The following is a 25623-nucleotide window of genomic DNA, read 5'->3' on the forward strand; positions in this document are numbered from 1 at the left end:
GAACTCACTGCAAACACATATTACACAAAAATTCTGTTTAAAAAGGTAAAAGCTATATTCCACGCATACGTGTTATGCAATGAGAAAGTCTCTAAATTACTTACAAGTAACTCCTGTACAGAATAGAAGGAAATCCATCCGTCAATGTGATGTTTCTCAATAGTGCTCTGAATATTAGGGACTTGTCACTCACCGAATAATGAATTCTCTTCCATACAAAAATTACCAAGTTTTGTTCAATTTCAAATAGATTTTTCCATCTGATGTTTACTGAGCGATCGCTATAGTTCTTTTTGACTGTTATATTATAAGCCGAAGAATCACATACACTCTAGAACCTTAACTTATATGCACGTGAATAATTACCAGCATAAGCTGCATGTGCTACATTTCTGATGGATCAGATCACCCTTTCTGCACAAAGAGCTTTTTTATTGATTTTTGAATTCAGCTACCTCAAAGTATGATGCTACACGGCACAGTGAAGTGAAAGAAAAAAGCGAAGTACGCAATCCTTAGTGATTCGATGCCACTTACTTTGTTATACGTAATAACATGTCGCTATCAGTTATGCCCCGTATCAGAAACTGTATATTTTGTGTTTCAAGGTAGTTAATCGGCAGTGTGTAAAATAAGTTTGAGGAGTTTAGTCATAATGTTCCTCTTTTCACTATCTATATTTCAACCGTTACCATCAAGTCACTATCTAGTGTCTTTTTCCTTTCCTTTTTTTTTTAATATTTTCGTTGCAGAAAATCCAGGTTCAAACGCAGGCAATGAGTAAAAGAGTGTCAGAAGGAATATCTAATCCAGGGGTATATTAACATATTGCAATAAAATTTAGCCGCTTGTAGCTCTACAGCTGGACATTTCGAGGCGGATAACCGGCTAAGTTTGGAGCTGAGTACCATCCAGGGAGTAAGAAACCCATAGAATACAAATATGTAGTCAAGAGAAAGAAAGATCATAAAAACTAGAAGGAATGAAAAATAACGACAGAGTCCCTCAGTTGACATATATGTAGCTTCCAACTGCAGGTTTCAATAAATACAACTTCTAACTCGAAGCACGGAAGAAAAAGTAGAGGGAAACCCTTCTTCCCGCTGACCCTTAAACTTTTATTTGCCTCTTTGACTGCCACGCAGCCAAACGCAGGGCAGTGTAGTGTTGCCGTGTATCATAGCATTGTCTCCGAAAAGCCGCGCCGACGCCAAGCGGAGTGCAGCGTAACGACGTCCGCGCTCTGCGAAAAGCAGAAGTCGCGCACCTCGTTACTCTGACGTCGTTACCTCAACACTCGGCAAACGCTGCTAACGCATTGCACTTAGCGTTCATCTCGACGAGCGAAGGCACCTCCTGCGCGCGCTGCTGCCCGGAGCTCAAAGGCGGGAAAAGGTTCACAAGAAATACACTTACTGCTCATCCTGCAGCCCGCGTTTACCACTGTGTGTCATCAACAGTTATATTCTAAGCTACGATGAAAGGTAAATTACACACAGTGTATTGGCATCTCTTAATGAAGTATTTGTTTCGAGGAGCGCGAGGGAGGGTGTTTTGAGGTATTAAGCCCTATTTACGACATAGGTTAGTGGGAAATGGTTTGCTATCCTTAGGGTTTTAATTACGTCTTCACCTGATGTGAAGACTGCGGCAGGAAAGTGTGGTACTGTCATCTACCACTTTTCTGTGAAGCAGCTGGCTCTAGTGTCGGAGACCACATAAATGGCAGACTGTAATTCTGGAAGTCTGTATAATTTAGTCAACTTTCCTAATGCAGAAATATGGCTGATCGTTGCTCTAAAAACGTAGAAAACTGTTCAAATAAAACCTTGTCAGACAACCGTAAATTAGTTTCCACGCTGTTCGTAGTATTATTTGCAGTGTTGATCGGCCAGCTGTTAATGGTACGAGAAGTATCTTCCGTCACACACTGTCAGGTGGTTTACGGAGTACTGATGCAGGTGTAGATTAGTCCGTAGGTCTAAAATGTGTTACATTAGTAACGAGACAGGGCCAGTCCTGGAACAATGGGGTCGATTATTTTATTATATAAAAATGGCCACTAGGCCTAGCATCCTTATGTAACATACAGCTTACCTCGGCTGTTAATTTCTTTATTAAGGATTTAATTATAGTCGATAACTGTCATTTTAATTACCATCAATTATAACCCAAGATGGTCACCGAGCAGCCAACTTGCACTCATGTTCACTCAGGGGTTCGAACGCCTTTAGTGTAATCTGATAACTAAGACCTGAATTATCATAATTTATGTTTAACATTAATGACCAAAATGTATGATCCAAAATGTTGGTCACAATTCCCCCGCTCATGTCGTGCATTCCTTCAGACCTCCTACACCACCAACACCTCATATCAGGTACCCAGCATCATGAAGCTGTACTTAGCGTTCGCGCTCTGTATCTCTGTCGTTCAAAAGCAGCAGCACAAAAAGCAGCAGCAAATTCAGGTGACATTTGCAATTTCGTTTTTTCCAGTTTACAGCAGAGTATTGTACCGCTGTTTTTGAGGAAGTTGTTACAGTTCTGTAGATTATCTCCCCCTTTTCAAGATTACACACGTAAATCTACATCAACATATATTTCTCCCTTCACATCTACTTAGATCTCCTGCAGCAGACCGTACGAAGCGTGGCGGATGGTACCCCGTACCACTACTAGTCATTTCCTTTCTTGTTCCACTCGCAAAGAAGCGAGGTTAAAAAGACTGGCTATATGCCTCCGTATGAGCCCTAATTTCTCGTGTCTTATCTTCGTCGTCCCTAAGCACAGTGTATGATCCAGGCAGTATAATCGTTCGGCAGTCAACTTCAAATGCCGGTTCTTTAACTATACTCAATAGTTTTTCTCGAAAATAGTGTTACTTTCCCTGTAGGCATTCCCATGTGAGTTCCCGAAGCACGTCAAATTCCCGTGAAATTGGTGAGCAATAGGCTCTAGCGACTCTCTTAGAGGTACCCTGGTGAATAACGACCCGAAGCTCGTCAGTAACACTTGTGTCTTGTACGAACGTATCAGGAACGAATCTAGCAGCACACCTTTCAACTGCTTCCATGTCTTCCTTTAATCCGACTGGTACGGATTCCAAACACTCGAGCAGTACTCAAGAATAGGTCGCACTACCGTCCTATATGTGGTCCCCTTTACGGATGAGCCACTCTTTCCAAGAATTTTCCCAATAAACCCTTCCCTACCACAATCCTCACATGCTCGTTCTATTACAGGATTTTAAATGTTTAACTACTACTACCAAAATGCATATCCTGCAACCACATCAATTAATGTAACTATTGGCAGTTTTTGGGAATTTATTACAATTTTGCACATTTTCCCCCACCTGTTAGGAAGACACACGTAAATATGGGAGTCCAACAATTGATACTTTATTTTAAAGGAACAGAAAAATGACACAGCACTTCTCCACTCCTGATGGCTAGCTCGCCATTCCAGCGCATGTCAGAACCCGACGTTAGGCACCACACATGGATAAGTCTCACTATATCTTGAGCGATCACAGAACCTTCCACCCCACCCTCAGCAAACCCAAAACCCAGTCATGCTGTCAAACCTCTATAACATATTTCTGTACATATCAGGATTAAATGACTAATTATGGCTTCGAGCTCTTCATTGTGTAATTTTCTTGAAAAAGCTGTCTTTTTCTCGACGCACTTAAAGCACAGTATGTGTTAAACAAAAACGATACTACAGAGTACCTACAATACGCTGCAGAGCAATGCTATAACTTCGTTCACCGGATTTTATCTACGAGTTGACAACACATATTTAGTTTGCTTATTATGATGATACTGCATCCGTTTATAGACACAAAACTCAAGGAAGAAAGTACATTACCAATCTATTATTCGCAGCCACTAAGTCACTAGCACTTTATTTACCTTACTACAACTTAGCAGAGGATTTGATAATAATTGTCACGGTAATGTAATTACATTCCTTAACTGAGAAGCTGAAAGAAAATGCTAAATTACATGTCAACTTTGGTTCCTTAGTGATGGTTAAAATTTTTCTTTCGCGAGTCAACGAAAACATGAAAAGCTTTGTTTGTATTTAGATTGATACCACATCCCCCTTTCTGCTTCAGGCTATTTGTGCAGTGTCATTTATAATATAATCATCATTTAACTGATTTCAAATACAATACAAATATATTAGAACGTGGTTTTATTGCTCGTTCACGTGATTTGTAGATTCATTTGTTCCATTTAAAAATCATTTACATCGTGGCTGCAGTTCATTTCCATGTGCTTCATATCATGTTAGTTCGCCGGCGGTATTAAACACGCATGAAAAGTAAATGATTTGAAATGCTTTGCTTAATGTGCGGCTTTCACTGTATTGTGCAGATTATATCTACACAACAGTGCAAATGTCGACATTATGTTTTGGGTGACTTATTTGCAAATGATCAGTTTGCATTCACAAATGGTATTTGGTGTTTACAACTGTAACGTTCACTGTAATCTTCGCCCTCGAGCTTGTATTCAATAGTACTCGGTTCTCTTTCGGGTTTTCGTAGTGCTGTACATTAACACTAACACACATTAATATGGATAATTTTCCAGGTGCAAGTTGTGGACGGGTTCATTTATTGCAATTAAATAGTTGCACAACGAAACTAAAGCAGCCACAGCAAACACATCTCACAACTCCCCATCTCACCCCTCATATTTAGTGGTAAAAGAGCCCAATGGGCGGCTCCTGGAAAACTGAACACAGATCCAGCATGAAAACAGGAAGAAGGGATACTAGACTATGAAAAGAGCAAAACAGAAACAGTGAACGATCCGAGAACATGAAGAGCAATATGGAGCAGCCGGGGATAGAAATGGCGTCGTGGTTAAATGGCAGTCGGCCTTTGGCCTCGTTTGCGTATCGCCTGTTGTGCTGCTTGCGAGCGAGCACACGTTTATTTACTTCCGTGTAGTGGCTTGTCCCAGAGTCCGACTTCATCGAACATTATGGCGCTTTCTTACCGCCAAGCCAAAATTAAATTAACTTCACCGTTGGATCACGAACGACCGAAGGCGTATGAAGTTCAAAGTTTTATACGGGATGAAATGCGTCTCCCGCCTCAAGTTGTTCTCGAATTCATTTTTCGATACTCAGTACTACTGTGTACATAAGGCTAGCGAATGACGAGCTGTGCGCCGACGTTGTGCCACGCTAACGCTGTAAAGTTCCGATACTCTGACGGACATATAGGGACTGTCGTTGCTGATCACGCTGGTTTTGGCCTCCGAACATTACGGGTTTTCGAACTCCCATTTGAAGTACCGTAGGACGCTGTGGTGGCAACCTTTAAACCTTACTGCAACGTCGTTAGTCACGTGGCTAAAACATGGAAGACGTGCGAAACGTACCGAGTCTTCAATGGTACTCGTCAGATAAAAATTGAACTAAGGAAACACGTGCCTTCCTGCTTGTTTATTGCCAGCTGCAGGACTATCGTCATGTACGGTGGCCGGCCGCGCATCTGTTCAGGTTGTGGCGAGGAAGGCAATGTCCGTTCTGGATGCCTCCGACGGCGACTGGTTTAGACGCCGACCGCAGACATTTCTATTCCTGCAGCGCCCACTGTGTTACCTCTGCGACGGTGCTGCCTCTTCCCACCACCACTCATGGATCAGTCGGTACTGGTGTCAGCTCCTCTCGACCACGCGATGGGCTTTTAGCCTTTCTCTCCTATGGAGGCAATACAAATAAACGATGACGGTCAGCACACACCAGCTCTCTGTCCCAAACCCATGGTTGTTGATCGTAGAGCTGTATTACCTCCAACCTTCTGCATCTGGCTACATTTCGGATGATAGCCGCCCGCCATCCGCAACGGAACAGCATGTTAGGAAGCAACGGTCGCCGAGGGAACGGAAGAGACAACGCCGTACTCCTTACGATGACTGCTTCCATCGGAAATCTGCACAGCATGACGACTCTGCTACTAATGGTGCCCAGTCCTCTGATCCCTGACACCTGACAACGCGACGTTCTTCCCCTCCTCCATCTCCAATCAGCGTCCACCTCCGGACACAGACCTTCCCCTACCTGCGTCTGATGCGGTTGCCTCCCCTTCTGCGTCTGACGCTACCTGTGGGCGCACCTCTGATAGTGTTGCACTAAACAGGCCCGGTGACACGTCTGTCTCCTGTGCGGACGACGTCGATGTTGAGGATGGACATTCTGGAGGTGTATAGAGCGATGAACCTCTTTGGTGGTGTCAGCTCCCTCCCCGTTACAGTGATGTGCCCTTCCACGGCGGCCTAATAGCGAGTTCCCTGTGCTTCCCCCGTGTTTGACTCGCCTCCTGGCGATGGCAGTTTTCCAGAACGAATAGCCACTGTCAATGCCAACACCGTTCGCGTACGTCACAAACTGACTTCGCTCCATGACATGCTGTATGCCACGGATGTCGCTCATGCTTCCCCTACTAGTAGTCGGGTGGCGATTCTCTTACGTGACGGTATCCTCGCTGATGCAGTTACCTATCTCCCTAATGTCAGAGGTATGGCTCTCACGTTTGGTGGGTCAGGATCGTCAATGTCTATGTGCCTTCTGGTTCGGGTCTCCGCCGTGAACGTTCGACCTTCTCCTCAGAGACAGTCACGCCTCTCTTCCTTGGTCGGCAGGATGCATTGATCATGGGAGGCAATTTCAACTACACCCATGTACCCAAAGACCTACTAGCACCTCAGCCTAGTGGTTTCTTGGGAGCATTTTCGTGGCGATCGTTCGGGGTTTACTCATTTCACTAGCCATTCTTCCAGTCGACTCGATCGTGTTTACATCTCCCGCGATATTGTCAGTGGAGAGTAGGCTGCCCAAGTCTGGACCGTTGTGTTCTCTGATTACGAAGCATATATCGGCGCCATCAATCTCTGTCGACAAAGGGTGTGGCGCGGCCGTGAACCATGGAAACTGAACGTGATCCACCTTACTTCACCTGACTGCCGACAGATCATAGAGACCACGTGGGCAGCTTGTCGTCGACGCTGTGATGCCTATCAGTCTGCCCTGTCTTGGTGGGTGATCTGTGCAAAGCCTGCCCTCCGCAAGACCTTGTTTGATTACGGATGGGAGGTTGAGGCGTGGCGGCGACGGACTCAACAATTCTATTTCAACTTTCTCCGGGAACGTACTATGATGCTGTATTCAGCAGAGCGCCAGGCGATGGTGAAGGGTCACGCCTTCACAGGATTCACCTCCCAGACACAACATTGTGTGTCGCCTGTGGTGTTAAGGACACAGACGAGCACCGCCTGATGTACAGATCGGCAAGAGGTGTCTGGTTCTTGGTGCGACAGATGTCATCCCTAATTACCCGTACGACTCCCCTCGACAAAAACCTACTCAACTGCTCCTCTTTACGGATGCGGGATACTTCTCGGAAGCGATGACGATCTCTGTAAAGCGTATTTGCGGTCACACAACACACTAGTTGTTTGCTGGTAGCGAGAAAAGTATACTTGATGTCTGGCAGTTCCTTAATTAAAGCCATTGTGCAGTTGCCTGAATTTCAAAATGCAGACCATTTTTCTCCAATTTCCGTTGCAGTATCTTTCTTAACCCACACCAGAGTTGGGGTGTTACTGTCCTGAAGAGTTCATCCCCGCCTCTTCCACACTTAGAAGCTATATATTCTCTGGTCATCGGAATCTTCTTCTCGGAAAAACTATACGTTGATAGTTTCAATGAGTCTTGACGTCTTGCTGCGCCCTCCTTCTCGCGATGTCGGTTTCCTGCTATTCTCGGTGGTATTAATGGTAAAAAATGAAAAAATAAATAAAAATAAAAAAGAAAGAAAAGTGAAATAAATTAATAAACGTTGTTCATTGTACCTCTACTCCATGTTCCCTACGCTTTCTTTGATTCCTTGACGGTGGCCAGGCCTTGGGTAGCGTGTGACCTCTGCTCACTTTGTTCCCACCCCTTCCTTTGGGCACCGGGAAGGTTCCTTTTCTTAAAAAAAAAGAAAAAAATAGTGGTTACAGTTGAAACGGCTCTGAGCACTATGGGACTTGACTTCTGAGGTCATCAGTCCCCTGGAACTTAGAGCTACTTAAACCTAACTAACTTATAGACATCACTCACATCCATGCCCGAGGCAGGATTCGAACCTGCGACCGTAGCAGTCGCGCGGTTCCAGACTGTAGCGCCTACAACCGCTCGGCCACCGCGGCCGGCAGTGGTTACAGTGTTTGACTGCCAAGCGCGTGAGCTGTGATCAAACGTCACTCGTACCATTTTTTTTTTCGTTGTCGCTTTATTCAAGATTGTGTCTGTGTCGTGGTGTAACGTCCGTTCGCAACAGCGAGGTGTTAAGTATGGACCTATAATGACAGTTGATTCTGCGCCTCTACTCTATTAGGTGCCGAAAGAAAGTGGCTTTCGAATGGGAACCGCAAACGCTTGATGACAAGGCGACAAGTCAGCCGAACCCTCCACCGGAAAACACGTCTGGTGCGTCATACACGGTGTCAGTGACAGTACGTGTGTCATATGCTAGGAATCTCTTGTCGTCACATCTAATTTGTACGACTGGTGAGTAAGTGCTTGCTCGATATAGGTGTTCGTATGAATGTGAATGTAACCACTCCCAAGTAAATGATGAAAACATTATAGTTTCTCACATAAACTGCAACAAATGAACGCAACAATTTCAAAATCACACAGTTTCCCTGTACTCTGTCAAAACATATGATTTTAACGTTTTTGAAGGTACGTTCCATTTCGGAAGACTTGACTCTTGAATTCCTTTGTTGTAACCTAGTTCACAACGGTTTATTTGTTGTTTTTATTTCTGTGAGACATCTGTGTGTTAGCTCTCCTTCTCTTACTAATAATCACATTTACTTGCCACTGTAACGTATTCTTACCACGTGACTCGTATTCTACAGGTAGAGTCACTAACTACTGCCACCTAGAATAACTCCGAAAGTATGATAGTATCTGAAAAGTTTGTGGGACAAATGTTGGGTCGCGTCAGAGATATGAAGTACAACATTGTTTTATTAAATGGGACGCTATGGTTTGATGCTTATTTTCCGATAGCGGCTATCGAGAAGAATCCAGTGATGTGTAACAGTACGGTCTCTGAAGGTCAACGAAGTCAGAAAGGTGGCATGAACGTCCATTTACAGAAGGTGTTCGAAGTGATGACCATTCGTATCAACGCAGTTCTGCACCCTTCTTAGCATGGATTGAGTGGTATTCCTTATCATTTCTGCTCTTATAGAGGCATATACTCTGGAAATTCTCTCTCATACATCGTGAAAATAGTAAATATTCGCCGAATACGGAGGATCCATCTAACGTGCCAATGACATGTAAACAATATTCAACGGTTTAGCAATACAACTCTAATAGGAACGGTAAGACTAGTATCGTCGAATCAAGCGAATATGAATGATGTACTGCTTCGAAGAAAAAGTCGATATGCTTCTCATTTACGAAGAATGCCAACGAAATTCAGTGAGAGCTACAGACTTATACGCCGAAAGTTATCCTCAATGTACTCACTCTACACGTCGTACATTTAAATATATGTGTGATATACTGAGCACAACTGTATCTTTAACTCATCGGAAACATATCCGGCGAAGGAAGGCCACTAACGAGAAACAGATATTGGTATTCTTGCCACTGTGGTTCGAGATCTTGTGTTAGTTCTCGTTAAATCTGTCATGAGCCAGAGTAGTGCTGTTCGTGTTCTGCATCGCCATAAATATCATCCTTACCATATCAGTCCCCACCAAGAATTAACTGGTACGGATTGTATCCGTCGCATCAAATTCTGCAGATGGGATTAACTTCAGATTCCGAGAGATGACACATTTATTAATTGATTTTATTTACCGACGAGGCTACATTCAGGAACCATGGAAATGTTAATTTGCATAACGTGCATTATTGGACAGCTGAAAATCCATGTTGGCTGCGGAAAGGTGCACACTAAAAACCGTGGTCGGTGAATGCGTGGTGTGGGCTTCTGGAGGTCAGAATTATAGTCCCCTATTTCATCAATGGAAATCTTAACGGTATGAAGTACACCATATTCCTGCAATAAACATTAGGTCTGTTGTTGGAAGAAATACCTTTAGGAACAGGGAACAGAATGTGGTATCAACACAATGGGGTCCTGCTGATGGCTAGAAATGAGTTGCAGAGACAATTTCCAAATCGTTGGATTGGACACGGAAGAGATGTGTCGTAGTCGGTCGTTCGCCAGACTTGACGCCTCTGAATTTTTCCTTGTGGCGACTCATAAAAGACATTGTTTATAAAGATGTTCCAACTAAACCTGAAGATATGCGAGCGAGAACTGTCAGAGCATGTGCTTCGATAAGTGCCGATGTGATAAGGAATACCACTCAATCCATGGTAAGAAGATTGAAGCACTACGTTGATACCAATGGTCATCACATCGAACACCTTCTGTAAATGGACGCTAATGCCACTTTTGTGACCTTTGTTGATCTTTGAAGACCTTACGAATACACATCATTGGATTCGTCTGAATAGCTGCTATCAGAAAATAAGTACCAAACTATAGCATCCCATTTAAAAAAACCAAATTACACATCATTGAATTCGTCTCGATAGCCACTATCAGAAAACAAGTACCAAACTATAGCATCCAATTAAAAAAAAAAACCAAGTTGACCTTCATATCTCTGAAGCGATCCCACCTAGCAACAAAAAACCAACGTCATATTATGACCCCAGTTGTCCGATGCAACTTTTGTCTCACAAACGTCTCAGCTCTTATCATACTTTCGGAGTTATTCTTAGTGGCAGTTGTTAGTGACTCACCCTGTATCACCAATGTATAGCATGACAACGGCCAAGACTACTGAAAGAGAACACAAACATTTCAATGATCGGACGGTTAGTGCATAATGTTGTGAAAATAAACAAATAAGTAAATGGCACGGGGAGTTATGAACACCGCTCGCCCACCTGGCAGTCCAACACCATGACCACTTAACCACCGCTCTTTATTGCGCCTCTTGTTCTTGAACCGTTCACTGATTCTATTTTTATTTTTGTCAGAGTTCAGTGCACCTTCTTCCTGATTTCATATCTGATCTATGTTCAGTTTTTGACGGGCTATCCACTGTAATGTAGTGTATCCACTAAATCTGAGAGGGGTGCGAGCGTCAGTACTTTAGCACGTGCACATAAGTACCTATAAGAAACCAGATCCTTCCTTGTCGGAATCGGAAGAATTTCCATGTGAGGTATGCCACAACACAAAATATGGAACAGAATACGCTTTTAGTGACAATCGTACCACCAGCAGTTGGCGAGCTGCATGAGATCTGAACACAAGCCAAGCAGTTATTTGCAGCCGCGCGGGACTAGCCGAGCGGTCTAGGGCGCTGCAGTCATGGACTGTGCGGCTGGTCCGGGCGGAGCTTTGAGTCCTCCCTCGGGCGTGTGTGTGTGTTTGTCCTTAGGATACTTTAGGTTAAGTAGTGTGTAAGCTTAGGAACCGATGACCTTAGCAGTTAAGTCCCATACGATTTCACACACAATGAAGACAATGAAGTTATTTGCAGAAACTCGCACTAGCACATTTACACCCGTATCAAATAACAGAAGGAGCGGACTTCCCATGTTAAATAGAGTTTTGAAATTCATTCCTACAGCAATATGCAGAATACTAAAATTCTTCTCCTTTCGCGTTATTTGCAGATAACACCATGTTTATGAGATACAATGTCTACAATAGAAAGAATAGACATCTATGGGATCGCAAAAACTGATACACACCTCATCAATACAGTTTCCTTGGGAATATATGGAGCGGTATTATCAACGATTCTGTGATTAACACTTCCGTACTTTATGATAAATATTACGTAGTCATGTACAAAACGTTCCCCTTCAACACGTCCTGCCCCACATCCGAGAATATGTGCTGTTGAGATGATGTGCTACCTGTAAGGTGCGATTACGTCATACATCCCGATTCTGAAATACAACCAACACTTCTCTTTATGTAATTCCTACGTTATCATAATTCAGCGATCGCAACGGTCGTTATTTTGTTAATAGCAGTTGACTCATTTCTCAGCTACGAAATTCACTGTGCCTGTACTTCTGCATTAGAACAAATTACTGCTATGCATTAAAAAACTTCGTTAGCACTCGATGGTGAATCCCAACGTCATGCCCCTCCGACAGCAGATTTAGGGTAGGGCAGCGCACATTTTCTCCCACATAGAAAGTGCATATGCGCGTAGAGTTAGTTAGTTTAGAAATAAAACACTTCTTTCAAATGGTTCAAATGGCTCTGAGCACTATGGGACTTAACTTCTGAGGTCAGCAGTCCCCTAGAACTTAGAACTACTTCAACCTAACTAACCTAAGGACATCACACCCATCCATGTTCGGGGCAGGATTCGAACCTGCTACCGTGACGGTCGCGCGGTTCCAGACTGTAGCGCCTAGAACCGCTCGGCCACTCCGGTCGGCAAAAACACTTCTTTCAAAAGATGGAAGTGACTTGCGATTGAAGACCTCTAGGTGGCATGTGGATGTGATCTATCTGGTTTACACAGACATTTGCACAGTGAGTCTGTTGACATTGTCAACCCGGAGGAACGCGATCTGTTGAAAATTACTTTTACCGCTGTTAGGGATTGGAAACCCATGGAGTTAAGATCACACATGAAACCGGCATCTGAAGCTGACTGCCGAATGATTCTACTGCCGCCAACAAACATTGTGCGTAAGAACCACGAAGATAAGATATGAGAAATTAGGGCTCATACGGACGCTCTATTTGGGAGCGGAAAAGGAAAGGAAATTACTAATAGTGGTACAGGCTACCCTCCGCCACGGAGCGTACGGTGGCTTGCGGAGTATCTCTGTAGAAGTAGATGTAGATGTAGGTCTCTTCGCCCTGCACATCTCCACAGCAGTGGGTCACCATTGTCACCTTTGACTCGTGGTGTACCATATTTCCTCGGCACCGGTTTTGTACAACGCCGTTTTGCCAAGCACGGTACACCATAACCACGGTGGCAAGCGAACAGTTTACAAGCTAACCGTATCGGAAAAGCTTCCACCCTTGTCCCAAAAGCTTCAGAACACGCCCTTTTGGACGTGAGGTAGTTCGCTTCCTTTCCACATTGTGACAGTGATCGCACTCTTTTCCCAGTTGCCCCATACGCTCCATTGTTAGTGCTGGCACCAGCCATCTGTGAGTGTTTATTGCACGTTCACGTCGAACATAGGAGGTGGCCACATTAATGTGACCGGACCGTGTCAGTTGGCAGAAAAGACAGCGTATTTCCTGTGAAACAATATTGCGTAAATTTAAAGAAACTGGAATCAACTAAGACTAATTTCGGGAATTCCATATGTAGACATTTGCCCTATGTGCAGACCAGATAAATCCAATCCACATGCCACCTAGAAGTTGTAAACCAGTTTCGCTATTGTCTTTGAACAGATGTGTTTTGGATCTAAATAGCTACTGAAATGAAATGAGCGTATTGCATCGTTGGCCACGATGCCCCTATTCGGGGAAGTCCGGCAGCCAAGTGTAAGTCATATTTCATTCGACGCCACATGGGCGACTTGCAAGCCGGTGATGAGAATGAAATGATGAGGTAGTCAACACAACACCCAGTCCCCGAGCGGAGAAAATCTTCAACCTGGTCGGGAATCGAACCTAAGCCCGCTTGCATGGGAGGCGAGCACGTTAGCACCCAGCTAAGCAGGCGTACGAAGTAACTACTGGTAGCCTTATACGCACTGTCTATTTGGGAGAAGATATACACCGTCCTATCCTAAATCTGCTATCGGAGTTTCCTGACTTTCGGACCTACCATCGAGTGCAGATAAACTTCTATAATGCACAGCAGTTCTTTGTTGTCGTGCAGAAGAATAGGAACAGTCAGTCTCGTACATGTGAAATGAATTGACACCTATTGAAATTATAGCGGTAAGCTAGTACACCGTTGGAGACTGCCGAATTACGATGATGTAGGATTTATGTACAGAGAAGTGCTGGTGCCGATATCATGATGCACTTGAAAATCATGATGAATATAGTAATGGCACAGTAGTGGCACATCTCCTAAGTGTTAAATCTTCTAGGACCTGTAGGAGGACATGTAGAAGGATCATTGTGTACATGACTATGGTCAGTTAGTCGGGAAGTACGACAGTTTACATCACAGAACCGTTGATATTAATACCCCATATATACTCACAACGAAATTGTACTCGTACTGATTTGGTTTTCGTTATCACATAGATAGCAATTTCTTCTGTTGAACATTCCCTGTATAACAAACATGGCCTCAGCAGCAAACAAAACGAACGCAGAAAGAATGTGACATTTTTCATACTGCTGTAGGAACCAATTTTAAAGCACCACTTAAAATGGAAAGTCCACAGATTACAATGAGTGCACCTTCTGCTGTTTGATCTGGGTGCAAATATTGCTCCTGTGAGATTCTGCAAACTATTGTTTGGCTTCCGTTCAGACCTTGTGCAACTTCCCAACTACTGGTGTTAAATGAGAAGATGCTACAGAGCACCAAAAATATGCAAACTGAGCTGCAGTGGAATGCTATAAGTTTGTCCACCGTATTCTTTCTACGAGTCACAACACATTTTCAGTCTACCTATTAAGGTGTTCCTATATCTATTTATACACACAAAACTCATGGAAGAAAGAACATTATCAGTCTATTATTCTGTGTCCCGCGCGAAGTTTCTAGCACTTCATTTACTTCACAGCAATAAGCAGAGGATATGATATTTTTCAAACTAATGTAACTGTCTTGTTTGAAAACAAACATTTTCCATTCACTCTCCGTACTTGCTGTTTAAAACAATAACTTCTGTTTTACTCTTCCCACTGAAGCTTTCCTTCAGTAGTGCTCCGTTCCGTCTTCGGTAGAGCTGTAGAACAACTGCAGGCTGTGGTAAACAGTCATAAGTAACTAGCCCACTGCGGTAGTTTTCCTATAGCGGCCGTCACACAAGTAAGTACCTCAAGGTCATCTCACCACCCTAAAGTATTGCTAGTTACAGATAATTACAAATATTAGTAACAGTTCCGAAGAATATTAGAAATCTCTATTTTTAGACCAGAATACGGTACTTTCCGAAAGAAAATTCTTGCTACTTGCTAAGAAAAATAAAAAATAAAGCTACGTTACAGGAAATTCTGAAGAACAATGTTTCTTTTTACATCGAACTGTGGTGAAAATACAACTACTGACGTATTTGGGCTGAAAGTAATATATGAACATTCTCAACGTTTATAGATGCATGTGATACACATTTCATTGTGAAAAAATGAAACTATTCCGAGATAAAAAATAATACGCTGTAAGAGGTGTGAAACTTTTCCGCCCACATATAAAAAAAAATGTCGTCCCAAATGAATTTGTGTTCTGGTGCACCTTGTAGAAACTTTCAGGCTGAAATTTGTTAAGAAAGCTATGAAATTAATTTTGGTAACATCTGAGTACTTCGTGTTTGAGGGACGGCATTATGAGGAATGCGACTGTTGATAAATACAGTTTCTGCACCATTCACTTGTTTATTTTGCCACTGCGTGTTTGGATGGCTGTCACAAACGTGTTAAGGCGGAGAATTGCTTATTTACATAGCTGGTGTTGGCGAAGAGTACAGACATCGTTTCACAGTAGCAGACCAAAGGCACTTCTGAGGTTCCGATACACACAACACACAAATCTACAACAGCCTCCCATTTAAAAGATATACCAAGGCCATTTGACAACGTAGAAATCATCATCAGAATTCTACAGTCACTGAACAAAGGATGCAGAAAGTATCTACACGAAGAATTAGAAATCTGTATACACAGAGTGAAACTTGGGGAACATCTACTCAACAAAAATGGTGAAAGAAGCTCAAGCAGTTTTTTCAAAAGCTTCTTGAAAGTATTTAAGGCTTCTCATAATTTACAGATTCAATACGCAGAACTCATTGTAAATACTCCCGTGCATCCCTCAATACGTTGCACATACAGTACTTATACATGATCTGTTGTAATCTTTTAATGTATAAGAAATTAATATATTAAGTGAAGTGTGATAATATCTATATTCAGGTGTAGCCCATTCACATATTTTAAAACAAAAGGAAAACATATTTATGTTCATAATCATTTAGTCATTATTTATCTATCCAATGCTGCAGTCCATCAAAATACATATATATTTATGTATACGTAATTACATAATACAGTAACGGAATTGCGCACATGTCCATATTCTGGTGCAACCCATTCACACTTTTTTGAAAGAAAGAACGTTTTTATGTTAAAACCGTTTAATCTTTTAGCTTTGTATCCAATGTAAACAATCACACGTGTAAGAATATGTACAACACCCTTAAAGTGAAACTGTAAACGCAACGTACAGTGAAGAAGACATACATCACGCAGGAATATACAGATATTTTACAGCTCAACCGTCCCTGAAAGAACAATTTCCTCTCAGAAATTCATGATTTTTTTTAAATATCAAAAGTTATTTTCCTAAATAAACAATTTTTACTGTTGGCAAAAGATCCAAAATAGCCCACACTGCGTTTGCTCTGTTACTGTAAAAAGACACCTGAACTCATCACCGACTACAGCTATGTAAATAAACAGTTCTTCACCTTAAGACAATGGCGTTAACCATTGAGACGCGTGTGTGAAAGTAAAGAAGTGACTGACGCGGGAACTGTTTTATTAGCAAAATCTGAGACATCATTACTGTCTCGCGTTATGTATTTACGGAATTACGGTAGATAACACACAGATACTTGTATGCCATTGCAGGGTTTTAGTTCCAACTGTTCGCCTTAATACGACACGGAATTTTCCCTATCTCCATAATTTTTTTTGTTTGTAGTTCTTACTGACTCTTCGTTACTGTACCTCTTACCCAAACTGCCGATATACATTATACAAAAGTAACTGTATGTACTTTCCGGCCAATATTTCCGTTGAATATGTTTTTGCGTTTGGGTTTGCGAAACCGAAGTTTTATCAAAGTACTACAAGACTATTGTTCTCAGCATGCAGTAAGAGCATTTAATTCAAAACTTTGCTCTTGCTGGTGCTATGTCTCTATATTCCATTAAAAATCTTTGTCCACCATTAAACTATCTGAATCAAAAACCAAGTGAGTACTGAAAACGGAGGACGGAGGTGTCTGAGCCAGAATAATTAATTTTTTGACGGCGATCGCTCTGTATTTTTCTATCCGTCAGATACTCTCCTCTGTCGTAGTATCGAACTACAGTTCTACACAATAAGGTTTTATCAAAGTCTTCAGACCCCGTAATTTCCGTTTTCATTTATATCCGTTTCTTGGAGAATCAAAACATGTGCTCACATATAGGGATCCTGCTGATGTTACTGCACTGTCAGTACACTCGATTCTGAAACACCAAAAGGTTTCGTTGTCGTTTTATAAACATCCGCAAAATTTATGTTATTCCTGGTTCGTTCGCTGTTGACCAGACCTGTAAAAAAAAAAAAAAAAAAATCTTCTGTACGTTCCATACGGCAGTCTTACTTGTTCCCGAACATCTTGTCGCTCTTTATACACTCCGACCGCTGTAGGCCTTGCTTCTGCATTACGCTCACCAGCAAACACACGTCAGTGCACCGTTCCTTGGAAAATTGATACCATACGAGAACACGCGATATTGCACGGAAACACAGAAAATTCAGATGGCGCTGACCCACTGCATGTTAGTGTAAGGTATGAGGTCGGCGAATAACGGCGCTTAGCGCAGGTGGGCTGCAGGCAATGAGTGTGACCTTAATTTCGTGACGGCCACTCAAGTAGCTTTAGTCAGTTAAGGTCAGACCCACATTACCTATATGTTAATTATGCTGCAAACCTATCGGGCGTTACCTTATAACGACCATTTTCTTTACGTATGCGATCTGTATATTACTAGATTCCCTTAAATACCAGACGTGGTGAACTGTCTATAAACTGAGTGAAAATGTATAAAGGGCACGGTAAACCACGGAATATTTTTGTTATACACAGTTATCATCCTGTCAATTACCTAAAAATAAGCAGTATTTTCAGAAAAATGGAAAGTTTCCTTGTTAAATTCAGGTTTAATTCGAAAACTGTTCACTTTTAATGTGAAAAAGAGGGATGTTGTAGAAAAATAAAGAAAACAAGACAGGTTCATCGAGTAACGTTAGAAACCAGAATTTTCTCTACAAAAGGTAATATTTAAAAAATGCTGCTAACCAAAATATTTCGAACGTCACTTCAACATCCCATCGAACTTATATACAACGACTTTCGCATTTGTCAATAATGACAGGAAACGCATGCCTTTGATCATGATGAAAAACGTTCTGTTGACTACAAAATAACAAGAACTACACATATATTTTTGTATATCATCATCATCATTTAAGACTGATTATGCCTTTCAGCGTTCAGTCAGGAGCACAGCCCCCCTTATAAAATTCCTCCATGATCCCCTATTCAGTGCTAACATTGGTGCCTCTTCTGATGTTAAACCTATCACTTCAAAATCATTCTTAACCGAACCCAGGTACCTTCTCCTTGCTCTGCCCCGACTCCTCCTACCCTCTACTGCTGAACCCATGAGTCTCTTGGGTAACCTTGCTTCTCCCATGCGTGTAATATGACCCCACCATCTAAGCCTGTTCGCCCTGACTGCTAGATCTATAGAGTTCATTCCCAGTTTTTCTTTGATTTCCTCATTGTGGACACCCTCCTGCCATTGTTCCCATCTACTAGTACCTGCAATCATCCTAGCTACTTTCATATCCGTAACCTCAACCTTGTTGATAAGGTAACCTAAATCCACCCAGCTTTCGCTCCCATACAACAAAGTTGGTCGAAAGATTGAACGGTGCACAGATAACTTAGCCTTGGTACTGACTTCCTTCTTGCAGAAGAGAGTAGATCGTAGCTGAGCGCTCACTGCATTAGCTTTGCTACACCCCGCTTCCAGTTCTTTCACTATGTTGCCATCCTGTGAGAATATACATCCTAAGTACTTGAAACCGTCCACCTGTTCTAACTTTGTTCCTCCTATTTGGCACTCAATCCGTTTATATTTCTTTCCCACTGACATTACTTTCGTTTTGGAGATGCTAATCTTCATACCATAGTCCTTACATTTCTGATCTAGCTCTGAAATATTACTTTGCAAACTTTCAATCGAATCTGCCATCACAACTAAGTCATCCGCATATGCAAGACTGCTTATTTTGTGTTCACATATCTTAATCTCACCGAGACAGTCTATTGTTTTCAACATATGACCCATAAATAATATGAACAACAGTGGAGACCGGATGCAGCCTTGTCTTACCCCTGAAACTACTCTGAACCATGAACTCAATTTGCCGTCAACTCTAACTGCTGCCTGACTATCCATGTAAAGACCTTTAATTGCTTGCAAAAGTTTGCTTCCTATTCCATAATCTCGTAGAACAGACAATAACTTCCTCCTAGGGACCCGGTCATATGTAGATGTAAACTGTACTTGCATCAAAAGTAATTTCTTTGGTTACATAAAAGCGCAGAGGTTACTGGATTAAATAATTTTTATAAATTTTTAAATGCAATTTATAATTTGTAAGGATATAAAATCCACACTGGACCAACTCTGTATGACGTACAGTTCTTATTAAGTAGCCGTGCGGTCTAAGCGTCTTGTAACTGTTCGCGCGGCTCCCCCCATCGGAGGTTCGAGTCCTCCCTCGGGTATGGGTGTGTGTGTTGTCCTTAGCGTAAGTTAGTTTGAGTTAGATTAAGTAGTGTGTAAGCCTAGGGACCGATGATCGCAGCAGTTTGGTGCCATACTCCTTACCACAAATTTGCAATTTCTTATTAAGTGCAAAACAAACGCTGACCGTGGTGGCTGAGCGGTTCTAGGCGCTACAGTCTGGAACCGCGCGATCACTACGGTCGCAGGTTCGAATCCTGCCTCGGGCATGGATGTGTGTGATGTCCTTAGGTTAGTTAGGTTTAAGTAGTTCTAAGTTCTAGGGGACTTATGATCTCAGCAGTTAAGTCCCATAGTGCTCAGAGCCATTTGAACCACTTTTTTGCAAAACAAACACCCAAACAAACAAAAGTATCAAAGCGAAGTCGTCGGCTCCGAGTTTCTTCCTTATACATTCAAGGACTTTTCTTTCCCTACCAGCGCTACGAATAGCAATCCTACCTTTACTACGGCATTTATATAGCATACCAATACTGCCGAACCGTACTTTTGGTAGAGTGCAGCTCTGGTCTCAGCTTCTTTGTTCGCCAGTGCAGTACATTAACAGTGTTCTATAGCAGCAGGGGTAATTTTCGTGATGCGGGTTGTGTATGGGTTCACTGAACGCAGTCAAATAGCAGCACAACGAAGCGATACTGAGCGGTTCCAGCAATGACAGCAACCACATCACAGTGTTTTTGCACCTCCACTTCACTTCCTTGCCAGAATGGAAGATATTAGCAACGCAAGATATACCAAAACATCAGACATGGAAGAGAACTAAGGGTGTTACAGGGTAGTTGCGCTGTGAAATAAGAGTTAAGAAAGAATTCGATACGTTACACCGTTTTCGATTTAATTAACATTGAAGTTAGAGAATCAGTCCACTGCGCGCATGATCAAGCGGCCCGTCAGAGCCGGAAGGGGAATGTTCTATCGACGATACTAGCCACGAATGAGGAAATAAATTGACATAATCAGCTATGACAAAGGGCGAAACTGGATGGCTGGTCGGGGGCTGGTTTCGTGAGTATCCATGGGAAGTGCCTGTTGGACGTGGAAACCACGACTAGGCTACAAGATGCCAGCTGTCCACGCTTCTTCAGAGAATGTGGGAGGTGAAGCTTTGCCCTCTGTATAGCAGTTTATGCGGTGATATGTCGCAGTTCAGACGTCCGACAATGCTGGTAGAGGCACAAGTGTTTCAGGACACACCAGTCAACGAATATTGTTGTTGATCAGGGGTTCGTAGCAGAGGACCCCTATTAGCTCCCATTATGGCCCAATGACATCCTCAGTTACTATTGTAGTGGGAACAGGATCATCAAAGCGTCGAACGATTGACACGTGTCATCTTGTCAGATGTATCCTGTTTCTATTTACACCATGTAAATGGTCGTGTTCGGATACGATTTCATCCAGGCGATAGGTCGTTCGAAACACGACCGCACCACGGACAAGTGCTGGAGGGGACACTATAGTGCTATGAGGCGACATTCACCTGGTTTTCCATGAGACATGTGGCAGTAACCGAAGGCATTAGGACAGCTGCGGACTACGTGACCGCTGCTGCGTACCACCTTCTGTTCATGCTTGTTGCCTTCGGCTATGACATCTTCAAGCAGACTAAATGTCCGTGTTACAAGACCAGAACCAAGTACGGTGGTTTGAGAAACATGATAAATAACTGACGTTGATATCATGGCTACCAAATTCCACTGGTCCGGAAACGATGGGACACACCTAGGAGTCCATCGTAGCCATCATCAACATGCTCGTAGTTTACCGGTGCGCAGACATCTGGTGCCAGGATCCTTCCAACGACTCTCCCTACTGTGTTGCATTACAGAGATGGATCAGTTGGTTATAATGTTTCGGCTCATAACTGTAGCTTGTATGTAAATATTAATTCTAGTCCATTATTCAGATCTTACCGTAAGGATGAAGAACAGAGACTCAAGTTCGAGCAAGTAGTTCCATCAAGTAGGAAACGAAGAGGTCCCGCTGCTATGATTACTGATCAAAGCTGGTTAAAAAGTGTCTGTTGCGCAACAGATTTCATTCAGTGAAATATAAAGAAATTTAAGGATTTGGTAAAGAAGGGGTAACACATGTAAGTACAACTATAACAGCTCTAATAATTTCATACCACATTTCCACTTTATTTTTCACCTTATTTTTCTGGCTAACCTTACACGAAAGCTCGGAAGTGTACAATAATCTATATATATATATATATATATATATATATATACTTCACATCTCCTTCTAAAGCACTGGATCGACTCAACCAAACGTGGTACACAAATTACTTACTGTCGCTGCTGGGGTAATCAAAGGGCTGGGGGTGAAAAAGAAGTGTAGCCCATGACAAGCGAATACCCAGATTTTAATCATCCAGTATTTGAGAATGAAAGTATTTAGTGACTTGCGACAAAGCTTACGATTAATTTCAAACACATTTATCACTAACAACCACCAAAAAACGATGAAAGGAAAAAAGGTTTATCGCTTATTACATTTTCGCTGTTCGTGCAGTAAATCTAACTCAACACACAACATTTAATTTATTTCGTCTTCACTACCAGCTGCATTCGTGACACATTTTGCAGGCAGTATTCACATGCACCACACAATGTGCCTACAAAATTATATCACGGTACGCCACATAGTTCAGAAGATATGACATCATAAACATTGAGCTGCGTGAAAACGAAACTACATGGCGAAATCAGCTAGAGATGTAGGTGAACTATATGTACAAATACGTGTGAAATACGTTAAATGCATGGGAAACGTATGCGACGTGTGTGTAGGCTGGCAAGACCAAGGGTAAAGAGATCCTCCTAAACCCATGCATCAATTTCAATCCAACTTGGTACACATACTTCTGAACTAACAACCTCCTATTGGGACAGAGATTATAACCTTGTGAGAGAAGGGGGTAGACAGAGATGAGGAATGAGGAGGAGGAAACGGACAGAGAGTTGTGGAGGGGAGACGGCCAGAAAGATGAGAGAGGGGAGAGGGGAGAGGAGGAAATGCACAGAGAAAGGAAAGAGGAGCAGATGGACAGAGATAGGTGGAGGAAGAGATGGACAGAGAGGAAGAAGAGGAGGAGATGGACAGCAAGAGGAAGGAGGCGGAGGTGGAAATTGTGAGGGGGCAGAAGGAAATGGGCATAGAGAGGGAGTGGGAGGAAGTGGACATAGAAAAGGGAAGGAGGAAATGTGCAGAGAGAGCGGTGAAGAGGAGATGGACAAAAGAAGGGGTTGGAGGAGATGGACAGAGGGGGAAGTGCAGATGGACAAAGAGGGAGGGGAGGGGGTAATGGGTAGTGAGGGGCGTTGAGGAAGTGGACAGGTTGGAGGAGGCAGTGGAGTAGCTATGTATCCAAGAACCCAAGGGCAAAACTGAAACTGTGTCCCTATTCAAATAAAAATAAATACTCTGTAGATGTTAAACTACTTCATCATCCTTACTGCCCATTGAATGGCATAGGCAAACCTACTTACTACTAAGTTTATTATTATGTGTAATGCAGCAGATAATTTTTATCATACTCCCTAATAACATTATAAATGTGAAAGTTTGGTTGGTCGTTACGCTTTCTCGCAAAAGTACTGTCTGGATTTCCACGAAATTTTGCACACGGATGGAGTTCGACATGAATAGGACACAGGATACTTCCAACCGATAAAAGGACGCCGTGGAATAATTTTCAATGTTAGTCCATACTAGGCTAACGAAGTTGCGAGCAGAAGGTAGTAAAAATAAAAAAAAAATGAAGCAGTATTACTCAGTCACGAAAACATGGCCCCTTGCCCGAAACATGCTGTGAACAGTCAAATCAGGACTAGCGCGTCCGCCGTGGCGCAGACGTGCGAGGAGGTTGCTTATTGTCAGGGCAGGAAACTCACTCTCGCTAAACTCGTGCGTTGTGAGCTCAGTGCGCCGTACCGATCAGCCAGATCTCGTTTAGAGCTACGATTTGCGATAGGTAACGGTTGGTAAGCGTCGTAGGCACGGACTATGTTTCCGTGGCTGCAATAGATTACAGTTAATAATATAGGTAGACAATAAAACGAAGTAGACAATTCTATTTTAACAATTTATTTTATAACCTTTCCCAGGCCTTAGTTTTTGCAAAATCATCAATAAATGCTGTTAAATCTAGACTTGAAACGGCCTTGTTGTCAATTGCTTTGTGCCAAATGTCGGAGACAAGCTTGACCCATACTATTCCTTAAATAAGTTCTGATCATTTTTAATTGGCTGAATGATCTTTCTTCTGTTTCAGAAGTGCCAGGTATTGCATAAAATAATAAAATTGCGGTAAACACCTCGTAATGTCGCATTCTAGCATTCATATTTAGTTATAATTTCCTTTGATAATTTGTGAACAGTCTATGTCGGAGTCAATTTAGATAGAACAAGGTGCTAAGCATTAATAAACTGATGTGAAAAATTAGGACATGTTATATCAAAATATTTACTTTGAAATTGATCAAATTTTTGTAATGTGAGCAAAAATAATGGTGTTAGGAAATTGAATATTTGACAGACTGCACTCATGCCAGTAAAACGTGCGTTTCATTGACCTGTTATTGCCTCTAATACATTTCTGAAAATAGTAACTTTAAATGTTTCTTCCTTGTTTCGAGATCGGTAGTTAGACGATAGTTCATCAAAATGTTTTTTAACTTTCTTTTGCCGATTGTCATGAAAATTGTGATACATGTCTCTCTTTTTGCGGTTTCATTGGCATTGCACTTGAATGATTCGAAACCATTTCTATAAAATATTAATTTTGCTTCAACATCGCTAAAGCTCTACCTGTCTCCTCCAAACCGATATAGCGTTTTTGTAAAATTTTTGATGCGTAATATTTGGTGCATGAATTCACAACGGAATACTAACTCGAAATTTAGCATTTTTGTTTTATTCTTTCTGCTTTGTTACGTTCATCTTTACTGGAACTCTTCAGCACTATTTCTGATACTGACTTGATAATATATAAAAAAAGTTGAAGTCTGATATGCAGATATCGTATTAACTTCAGTATACCATCTCGTCGGATTTAATTTTTTTAGAGTGGTTTCTGATTCGCTAGTGAAATTCGACAAAAAACCTCAACACTTAATTCTGTTCCCGAGAAAATCATGTAAGTCTTGCATAATTCCGAAAAAAGATTCTAGTTCCACGCAACGGCTAACAGCATCATTTATCAAGAGATTCAAATTATTACTGACGCAATGTACATACTCCGCATTTGGCTGAATATTCTTAATGGCTTTTGGTACACCACTCATCACATTGGCCCCGCCATAACCTTGACCACATACTTTTTTAAATCAGTATTTTTGTCAATAAAAATAATTTAGTCACGTGCTTGACTAAACCTGCTCCGTCTTGTTTGATGACTGCATAAAAGGCTAGGAATAATTGTTTTACTGCTGTATCTACTGGTTGTCCATTTTTCGACCGGGACAATGCTCAGCTGATCTACCTTTGATGTGTTCTGTGTAGTGCCCATTATGGTGGCGAATAGCGGTGATCTAATTTGTTCTAGCAGTTTAGTTTCAAGTGTATTTCCTAAACACTCAGTCATTTCAGTTATGAATTGTTGGACTCAGATACCCTGCAGATCCTAACAAGAAAAAGGTGTTATTTTAAAAATGTTTTCGAATTTAAGCAATTGCAAAATAAGCAAAAACTAAAATGCTAAAAAAATTCTTAGAAGTGAAAATGATTACCTTTGAGCATATCAAAAACTTGCAGAAAAATATGATCATACCGGGCGACAAGCTCTACAACGGACAGA

The sequence above is a fragment of the Schistocerca piceifrons genome, chromosome X, assembly GCF_021461385.2.
Source record: "Schistocerca piceifrons isolate TAMUIC-IGC-003096 chromosome X, iqSchPice1.1, whole genome shotgun sequence".
Taxonomy (NCBI): Eukaryota; Metazoa; Arthropoda; class Insecta; order Orthoptera; family Acrididae; genus Schistocerca; species Schistocerca piceifrons.